The sequence below is a fragment of the Echinops telfairi genome, unplaced genomic scaffold (genome assembly GCF_000313985.2).
Source record: "Echinops telfairi isolate 266 unplaced genomic scaffold, ASM31398v2 ScPeMD7_2;HRSCAF=8, whole genome shotgun sequence".
In the NCBI taxonomy this organism is placed as follows: Eukaryota; Metazoa; Chordata; class Mammalia; order Afrosoricida; family Tenrecidae; genus Echinops; species Echinops telfairi.
Genome location: NW_022103898.1, coordinates 39,790,830 through 39,800,927, shown reverse-complemented (window position 1 = coordinate 39,800,927; position 10,098 = coordinate 39,790,830).

Here is a 10,098-nt window from a genome sequence, read left to right as displayed (position 1 = left end):
AAAAAAAGAAAACACCGTTCATCATAATAGTAATTTAAAAACAAACTAACTGCTAGAGAATCAATTCTGACTTATAGTGACCCCACTACAGAACAGGTTAGAACTGTACCTTTGAATTTCTTTACCGGAGTAGGAAAAGGCCCATCTTTCACCCTCATAGTAGCTGGTCCTTTTGAACTGCTGACCTTGAGGTTAGCAGCCAAAGGCTTAACCATTACATCACCTGGGCTCCTATAATAATACTAGTATCCTACTAAAAAAATACACCTTTCAGCAACTCAAAAATAAGAAAAAGTTAATTTTATATAATCCTGTGAAGTTTACCACCAAATATAAAATCGTATAATATCTCCAGTTAAATATCAGAACCAAATGTTCTATCATTTTCTAGTCTCAATGGTGTTGAAAATTTCAGCTAGTCAAGGAAGAGATTTCTAAATTAAAACAGTGTTTCTTCCTTCTGTTCAGGAGCTAAAAGGCAATATATGAATGCTTGAATGTCACACCAGCTGCTCTGTCAGCCTACTCAGTTCTTAAGAGCGTCTATCCTGTCAGTTCACAAGAACCTACACTTAAATGCTTAAGGAAACAGGATGCTCATTATGTCACTGAACAAGCTCACAAAAATAAAGTTGGCAATATTTAAGGAGGCATAACTCTTATCTGCAAATGTAGCATGAGATTTTTTGTTTTCTTAATTAAGAACGCTGGATGATTTAATCCAGTATTTGAACATTTGACTACAGAATTAAGGGCAAAGGGCAATTTCTGCTTTTCATTACATAGTGTGTTGTTATTGCTAGGCGCTGTCCAGTCAGTTTCAACTCGCAGCGACCCTATGGTACAACAGAACCAAACTTGACCTGGTCCTGTGTCATCCTTATAATTGTTATTATGTGTGAAGTCACTGTTGCAGCCCCTGCATTAATGTATCTTGTTGAGGGTCTTTCTCTTTTCCCCACCTCTGAACTTTACCAAGAATGATGTCTTCTTCTAGGAACTCATCTCTCCTAATAACATGTCCATTGTTAATGTTGCTAGGTTCCATTGAGTTGGTTCTAACCCATAGTGACTTTATGCACAACTAAGAATACACTGTCTAGGCCCTGCACCATCCTCACAATTATTCTTATGCCCAAGCCCATTGTTGCAGCCACTATGTCAAAATCCATCTGTTAGGGGACCGCCTCTTTTTTGCTGCCCCTTTACTTTACCAATCTTGATGTCCTTCCTCAGGGACTGGTCTCTCCTGACAACATGTCTAAGGTGTGTAAGGCAAAGTGTCGCCATCCTTGCCACTAAGAAGCACCCCTGGACCCACTTCTTCCAAGACAGATGTTTGTCTTGTTAGCAGTCCATACTCCAGCAACACAATTCAAATGCACCAATTCTTTTTTGGTCTTCTTTATTCAATATCCAACTTTCACATGCCTATGAGGCAACTGAAAACACCATGGCATGATTCAGGAGCACTTTACTCCTCAAGATAACAGCCTTCTTTCAATGCCCCAGAGATCTTGAACAGCAGAATTAGCTAATACAACTCGTCTTTTGATCTTGACAGCTGTTTCCATGAGGACTGATTGTGGATCAAAAGCAGGGAAAAATCCTTAACAACTTCAACGTTTTCTTCACTTATTATGATGTTAACTATTCCTTCAGTTGTGAGGATTTTGACCTTATTTATGTTGAGCTGTAATCCACACTGAAGGCTGCAGTCTTTGAACTTCTTCAGCCAGCGCTTCACACAGTTTTCCAAAGTACACGAGATGAAATGTCGGGATCCTCAGACATACCATCTTGCTGAACAATGTTGGTAAAATTTTTAATTCTGAACTGTTAGCACCATTAGAAATTTATTCTTCTCAGTCAGATGCAACCCACTGTGTTGCATATCTCTCGCTGCCCAGTCACCTAGACTACTGTTGTTCCTACTTTCCACTACCCAGTCTACTTTAGTCACTCCAAGACCTCAATCTTTTACGGTCACTGCGAACCACTACTATGCTAGCTTCAATCTCCCCTTTTATATGGGTTCCTTCACTTAGTCTAATACCAGATAAATTTTTTTCACATATAAGAAAATGGCCACTTCTCAAAAATAAAACTCCATGGAATTTACCTAATATCTCAAATTATGAGCCATTCTTATTTTCTTTCATCGCATTTTAGTGAGTCATTTTGATCATCCTCTAACCTTGTTCCCTAGAAAACTGGGTCTCTCTCTCTCACACACACACAGACCCACCTCCATGGTGATTAACAGCTGCAGGCTTTTTCTCAAATCTCACCCTCCCCTACATTTCTGTCATTTGCCAGGAATTTCCCTTCCCATGTATAACTTAACTTATGCTTTATACCACACTCAGAATGTAGATATCATCCAGGCATGTAGCCACAGGACTTCCCTATAACTTTCTCTCTTACCGTATCGTGACCTACATCTAAAGCCTTGAACGGGCCATGTTCTCAACTGTTAACAACAGACTTCTCCATTTGAACATCTTGTATGATCTGAAATATAACCTAATCAATACTGACCTAACCATTATCCTTCCAAAACCTGTTTTCTTCAAAGTTCCTATCTGTCCCTAACTGGTCTGAATATGCGCCAAATTCAGGACTATGTCTTCAAGGAGTTTACAGTCCACAAAAGAAAGACAAGTATACAAGCAAGTACAATTAAATGCTGTACAGAGCATCACAAATATATGGGAAACACACAAAAAGTGGTAAAATGGGCATGTAATTTCAAGAGAGGACTCCCTGTTTGGATACTCCCAAACTGGTTGAAGAGGGCAGGGTGGGAAAGACTCCAGTCCCAGAGGTGTGATTCATAGTTTTATATGGGTGAGCACAGCGAGAAAAGGGTGGGCAAAAAGAAAAAACAGATACCCTGATGAAAATGTATCATTAATTTGTATCTATGGAGGGTTTTGAAAAGCCTCTTTTCTTACTTCAAGGGGCCCTGGTTGCATAGTGGTTATTACACTGGGCTGTTAACCCAAGGTCAGCAGTTCCAAATCCTCAGTTGTTCCAAGGGAGAAAGATGAGGCTTTGTATTCCTGTAAAGAGTTACAGTCTCAGAAACACAGTTTTACCCTCTCCTATAAGGTAGCTATGAGTCTTGATGGCACTAAGCAAGTAATCTTCTTACCTCAAGAATAACTTAAGCTTCCTGTGACAGGCTTTTCTGTGCCAACATGGATCTGTAAGAAGATATGGGAGGCATTTAGCCTATCAATCAGGTCGAAGCCCAATTACCTCCCTTGGAAGTGCGACCAAGATATATAGTTTTCTGGGGGCCTGCAGCCCTCTCTCTCTGCCTTGACCTTCCTGCTTGCTGACCCAAAGAGCTGCTGGAGGCCAGCTATGTTTCCACACGACTTAGGATCCACACAATTGCACGTACTGGCCTGTGATCTTCCTGCATTCTGCATTGTTGCATGTGGCTGCATTAGTCTGAAGAGGGACTTATCGACCTGACTTGGACTGGACTGGGATGTTTTCTCAATATAAAATTACTTCTTGATATAAAGCTCGCTCTTGTTGTGTGTCACTGTATTTGTTTCTTTAACACACTTAGAGACCTAACACACCTCCTAAAGGAAATAACCTTAACTAGTATCTCCTTTGTAGCCCTTGGTTTGTGAGAAAAAATGGGGCATAAAAATTGGGTAAAACTTTAAATTACAAAACAATGGTAGTATTAAAATTCTCCAACTCTCTTAACAGAAAATGGAGATAAAGAGACGTGTATAAACATACACAGGTGGCTTCTTAAAAAAGGGCTATCTTGAAGATGAACTTTTACAAGATTTAGAGGAACCAATGGATGACAAAGATATGTAAAACTCTTTAAATAAAATTTATTAACATTAAAAAAATCTATAAAACAAACAAAAACAACAACACAGGGCCAAATGTCCAGGTTAATATAATACTGAGAGTGAGAAATCAAGCAGTGTTTGGAAGTTTCTAGATATGGCTGTGTCGTCTTATAAGACTAAAGAGAGAGGTGTGTCATCTTTTCAGAAGATCAGAATGTTTCTTAGCAATTGAAATAAAAAAGAACGGACCAGGGAAGCAATATAAAAGGAAGAGTACTTTCAAGACAGTAATGGAAACTGGGCATCTGGCCTGTAAACATTTCTCTTCCATAGAGTTCTTCACTTGAAGAGGTATGTGGTGTCACAAGTCAACTTCCCATCTCTCATCCATTTGTGCCACAATAGCTGGCTCCCTGGTGCCTTTATTTTTTTGTTAACTTCCAAATAATAGTCTCCTATTGCCCTGGTGGGACCATTGGGTAAGTGTTGGATTCAAATCCACCAGCTGCTCTATGGGAGAAAGATAAGGCTATCTGCCCCTATGAAGATTCAGAGCCTCAGAAACACTCCAGAGGTGACAGGAGTCAGAGCTGACTGAATGGTAGTGGGGTTTCTGGGCACTGTCATTCCTGAGTTCAGCTTTGTGTTGCTAACCGCAAGGTCAGTGCTTCAAGCATACCAGTCCACAGGAGAAAGATGTGGCCATGTTCCTATAAATATTGACAGCCATGAACCATAGGGAGTACTTTCTCTTTTGTCCTACAGTCACTTTGAGCTGGAATTTACTTGATGGCAGTGTGTGCGTGTGTTTGAAGGAATCCTAGTGATGCTGTGGGTTAGGTGCTGGGGCTCCTAATGGAAAAGTCAGCAGTCCTTCCAGCCACTAGCTATTCCTTAGGAGGAAGATGAAGCAGATTGCTCTAGTAAATATTTACAGACTCAAATTGCAGGGAGTGGTTCTCTGTTCTTCAGGGTTGATATAACTGGATGACAGTGGGTTTGTTTTTTTATTGTCATTCTGGGACTAGTCCCAGGGGTGGTACAAAATGCCAGAGTAGCTTTCAACTGCTAGCCAAGGCTGGAGATTTGAGTCCAGAGTTGGCATCAATTCTATGGCAGCGAGTTTTCAGTTTGAAGGCACCTTAGAAGAAAGGCCTGGCAATCTACTTCAGAAAAATTAGCCACTGCAAATCCTGTACATACATGGTGAGGCTGACATGAGTCAGCATTGATTCCATGGCAACTGGTTTGGTTCTGTTATCATCATTCTGGGCAATTTTCCCTAATGAAATAAATCTGGCTTATTCCCTTTGTTTTTCAACTAACTTATCTTTCTGGATAAATGTTTCCATACTTTTTTGAGCCTCTATTAACAAATAAATATTTACTATAATTACTGCAGGGGCAGTGAATTATTTAATGTGGCTCTTCAAGCCAAAGTCTTTAACTCCCGTCAGAAGACCTTTTCCTACATGAGTCTGGTAAGAAAGGGTGCAAGAGACTGACAGAATTTGCTTGTGAGTAACTGTGAACAGGATTTCCTGCAATGCCATCCTGCTGCATATAAAATGTGCCCTCTGAGAAGCATGAGGAAGGATCTCATTACCTGCAAGAGCCAGGAATGGAGCATCCTCTGAGCCCAAGATCCCCATGCAGTGAACCTCTGGGCTCCAGAATACAGCTTTAACATCAGAAGAGCAGAAGCAGGAGCTCAAGCAGTGAACCGAGTGATGGACTTCCCAACCCTCAAAGCAAGTAAAGCTGAGTGCTTCTGTGCAGAAGGCTGGTTTGCAAGTTGCAGGGTGGTGTACTTCTGGGTACTTAATTGGGGAAATGGGGCTTGCTGACCCACAGAAGTAGAGCTGAATGCCTTTAGGCTGGGGCTTACAGGAGTGGGGGTGCCACTCTGGACTTAATTCAAGGAGCTGGGTATACTGATTCTTGGAGCTTGAGCAGAATACCTTCAGGTTGCAGCTTCCAGCTGCGTGGTACACCCTTTGGGTATTTATTAGCATACCTGAAAGAATTTTACAACATATCCTGATAAACAACTCAACCCTGAGTATTTTTCACTAGCATTTCAACTTCCTTAATAAACCCTATAATCATGAATTCTTAGAGTTCTGTGTAATTATTGCAATGGATATTAGAACCCAAAGAAGTTAAAAGGAAACATTAAGACAAAAGGAATACCTGTGTAACTCTCAAGTTCTAGAATAGCATGGTCTTGCTCATCTCTGCATCTAACAACCCCATATTAACACTACTATGCCCTTCTATTCAAACTGTTCAATGCAGTGGAGTTCAAAGTGAATTGCCACACATGTGGCAATGGTGTTGAAGACAAATAGTCCTTTAGTAAGTCCATCTTAGGTACCAGTAAGAGGTTGTCAACCTCAAACATACCCAGATCCCTTCAGCACTCCGGATGTATGGCTTGCCATTAACTCATATGTAGGATAACGCCAAGTCCATAAAGTCTTAGATTATACTCATGAGCACCTTTCCTTATTAGCTGAGTGGCTTTGGCCAATTTGCTCAGTGCTTCAGCTTGCTCATCTGTAAAATAAGAAAACCACCATCTACCTCTAGCAATTTTTTAAAAGACAATTAAGTGAATTAGTAAATGAAATAGTTTAGAACTATTCCAATATCTTATAACTAGTGCCTGGTACTTAATAAACACTCAATAAACTACAACTATTGTAATTTTAAAATTAGCAGCAACATCTATAGTTCATTTCCATTAAACTCAGATTCAATCAAGTTAGCCTTATGATAGAGAAACCACATAATACATATTTGTAAATTAAAGTATAATTTAATACAATATTTGGATATAATGTCCTTAACCATAATGACACAGCAGTATTTAAGAATTAAAAACTAGGGAGCTTTATCACACATCTAGAATTTTTTTTAATAACCATTTTATGGGGGGGCCTCTAACAAATCTTATAATAATCCATCATTCAACTGTATTAAGCACACTTGTACATAAGTTGCCATCAACATTTCCAAAATATTTTCTTTCTACTTGAGCCCTTGGTATCAGCTCCTCTTTAACACATCTAGAAATTTTAACATCTCATCTTCAAACTAGACTGGTCTACTTTTAAAACAAGAGTGACACCCGAGGGGCAGAAAGATTTTCTTCTCATAATTAAAATTAGATAATTAACTGTTTAAGTTTGTAAAGACTTCAAAATAATTATGAGCAAATTAAATACCAATCTGGGGAACTATTTGTGTCACAATATTCAGAGGAGTAAACGGGAAGTACAGAAACATGAGTTTATTTACCAAGGGATTATAAACATATAAAAGTCACATGCTATACATGGACAAGAACTAGGAATTTTGTCAGATAATCAGTTCTACAGATTATTTTCTTTCTTAAATGCAAATATGCTATTTGCTCCAAATAAAACAGAAGTATTTGTGTTCAATTGCTAGCTTTTCTGACTTTGATCCAACAGCATTACAATCAATATCAATACTAGTGCAACTGAAGGGTTTGCCACCTCTGGTACTGTTTCACAAAAACTGAACATTTTGAATGTTCATGCTTATGATCTAGGGTGGGGTTCCCAAAAGTGGGTGACACTGCAGGGAGGGGAGGGGCAGCACTAGAAGGATACAGGAGGCTGCAAGAGTAGATACCTACACTTTAGCCTTGGATTAAAAACAAGAGTTTTTAATTGTTGGGTTGGAGAGACAATTAAGTAATTTCTTTTCTGAAAAGGAGATGAAAGGACAAATAAATTTGGGAACCCATAATCTAGGCTATCATACAAAGAATGCACACTGAGCAGCAAACACTGGTTTCATAACCAAAATTCCCACTTAGTAAACATAGAGTTTAAATGATCAATCAAGGAAGTATATATAATCATTATATATGTTCAATGGTGGTCTAAGCAAATAGCTTAATGAGAAAAGGAAAAATGACCTATTAAACCAAAAACACATGCACTTACATAACGGAACCTTTTTAGAACACGATCAGAGGTAAAGAAGAGATGTCTGAAGATACAGACTTCTGCATTTAAAGGATAGGCTTCAGTGGTGAAGAAAGCAGATGGTGCTAAGCTATCAAATGATATAGCATCTGAGGTCTTAAAGGCTTGAAGTTAAACAAGTGGCCATCTAGCAGAGAAGCAACAAGCTCACATGGAAGAAGCACACCAGCCTGCGTGACCATGAGGTGTCAACGGGAGCAGATAACAGGCATCAGAAGACCCAAAACAAACAAACAAACAAAAACATTGTTAAGAGTGAGGGGGGTTGGAGCAGAGAACCCAAACTGATGTGTAGACAATATGACATCTCCTCATAGAAGGGTCACCAGGAAGGATGAGTCAGCCAGGGCTCAGTATAGCACCTATGAAACACACAATATTCACCTGGTTCTTTGAGGCTTCCTCACTCCCCAGTATAATGATCCCAGTCCTGCCTTTCAGTGCAGGCTACACCAGAGCATGTACATTGGTACAGATAAGCGCTCATGACACACAGAATCCAGGTCAGATAACCCCCAGGTACAGAAATGGGAGTAGCAGTACCAGGAGAGTAGGGGGAGCTGGGGGAGGAAGGGATAAAGGGGAACCAATTGCAATGATCAACACATAGCCTTATCCTTCCCCGAGGGGGACAAGCAACAGAAATGTTGGTGAAGAGAGACAGTTGTAGGTGTAAGACATGAAAAAAATAATGTAATCAAGGGTCCAAGAGAGTGGGAAGGTGGGGAAGGAGGGAAAACGGCTGATACCACGGGCTCAAATAGAAGGCAAATGTTTAGAAAATAATGATGCAAACATATGTACAAATATGCTTGATACAATTGATGTATGGATTGTTATAAGAGCTATAAGAGCCCCCCATAAATTTAATTATCTTAAATTTTAAAAATAAAAGTAAATATAAGAAAGGCTTCAGAACTTGACATATATATTCTCTTAATAGGAACAGCTGAGGCTATCTGAGACGTTAAAACCCAGAACATAAGCAATTTCATATACATCTACTGCTCATTTAGAAGCCGAGTGATGCTGGACAGGTAACCATGAGACCAGTAGTTTGAACCCACCAGCTTAATCTACTCTGTCCACACGACTGCTATGTGTCTTGACTTGATGGCACTGAGTTTGTTTTGATTTTATTTTTTGGTTCTGGTTAACTCGTCGCTATCAGAATTGACTACCTCGCTATCAGAATTACAACGTTTATAAAAGTAAAAATCTACCATTAACCTATTTTGTACATTAATGACATATTTCTGGTGGTATGAACACTGAAATATGAGGTAAAAAGTTAACAATGGCTGTGAGAGTTAAGATTTTATGTCAACATCATTGCGATAGGATTCTCACTGGTTTGGCAGGTACGCAATTATATACTTTGGCAGCTATACAATATACTCATCCTCCATGTCATGATCTGATGTTCTTAACCTCCATTTTTGCATTCAGCTGATATTTGCATTGACAACCTTGAATTTGGTATGCAACCAAGTCAGCAAGAAGAACAGTTTAACCTAATATAAGCAGATGAAGCAGCACATCCAAAGTTACCTAAATGAGGCGGAATGAAATCTATGACTCAAGACCTGACATTACCTGGACTGAATGAATCAATTCAACTTAATGGGGGAAAAGCACTGAGCAATCAGAAAGGGGCAGGTCAGCCATGAACGCACAAACAAAGGGTAGTCCTCAGGAAACGAAAATCTGCCATTATTGAAAAAAGTACGTAGAGTTTGTTCTAAGCCCACAAACTGCTTCTGGAGTTCTAGAAATACTTGTTCTAATTGTGGAAAATGATATTGTTGATTCAACCAAAACAAAGTCTACAAGTTAATTCTGACTCAAAGCAACCCTAGAGGGCGGAGCAGAATGATTTTGTGTGGTTTCCAAGTCTGCAAATCTTTACAGAATCAGTCTCCTGAGGAGGGCCTCTGGTCGACCTGAATAGCTGACCTTTTCATTCACATTTGAGTGCTTCAACTATTGAGCCACCAGGTGTCCTTATAATGTTGCTGAACCAAACACTAAACCCACTGCCACTGAGTCGATTCTGACCCACTGTGACCCTGAATAGTTTGAGACTGTAAATCTTTACAGTCATCTGTCTCCCTAGTTGCTGCTGATGAGCCTGTACCACTTAGCTCATGGTTAGCAGATAATGCTTAATGCACAGTGCCACCAGGTCTCCTTAAAAAATTGCTAATAGTTGCCAATTAAAAGTAGAGCAGATGAGGGGGTACCCC